Here is a 690-nt window from a genome sequence, read left to right as displayed (position 1 = left end):
CTCTCCCTCTCCCTCTCCCTCTCCCTCTCCCACCCCTCTCCCTCTCTCCCTCCCCCTTTTCTTCCCCTTCCTCCACACCTCTCTTCTCTCAGTTCTTTTCTCCTGGTCTCTCTCCCTCTCTCTTTATTTCTCTCTCACTGTCTCTTTCCTTTCTTCTCCCTCTTCCAGGGTACCCTCTCTCCTATCTCTCCTCTTCCCTCCTTTCTCCTCCCTTCTCCCTCTCCTCCTTTCCACTCCCCCTCTTCTCTCCCCTTCCTTCTTTACAACCCCTCCCCTTTCTCAATGCCTCTCCTTCCATCTCTGTTCTTCATCTTCCTCCCCCTCTCCTTTATCTTTTTCCCTCCCTCTTCTACCTTCCCCTTATCTCTTTCCCTCCATATTACCCCTGCCTCCTATTTTCTTCCTCTTCCTTCTCCTCCCTTCCCCATTTCTCCTCTTCAGTTCTTTCCTCCTCCCTCAGTTTTTTCCTCTTTCTTGCTTCTCTTTCCTCCTCCCTCCACTTCTGTCTTCCTCTCCTCTCAACTCCTCTCTCTCTTTCCATCTTCTAACTCGGTCACTCCACTATTGCCCTTTCCCTTTTCCAGATCAATTCAGTCAACCAGCATCACCCCTTGTGTGGTAGTGTTCCTTCTGATAACCCTTTCTTCCCATTTGGGGGCACCCAGGGTGCCACTATCCACTTAAGCATCA

Source organism: Vombatus ursinus, unplaced genomic scaffold (genome assembly GCF_900497805.2).
Source record: "Vombatus ursinus unplaced genomic scaffold, bare-nosed wombat genome assembly UNPS02014804.1, whole genome shotgun sequence".
Lineage (NCBI taxonomy): Eukaryota > Metazoa > Chordata > Mammalia > Diprotodontia > Vombatidae > Vombatus > Vombatus ursinus.
This window is presented reverse-complemented; position numbering follows the sequence as displayed.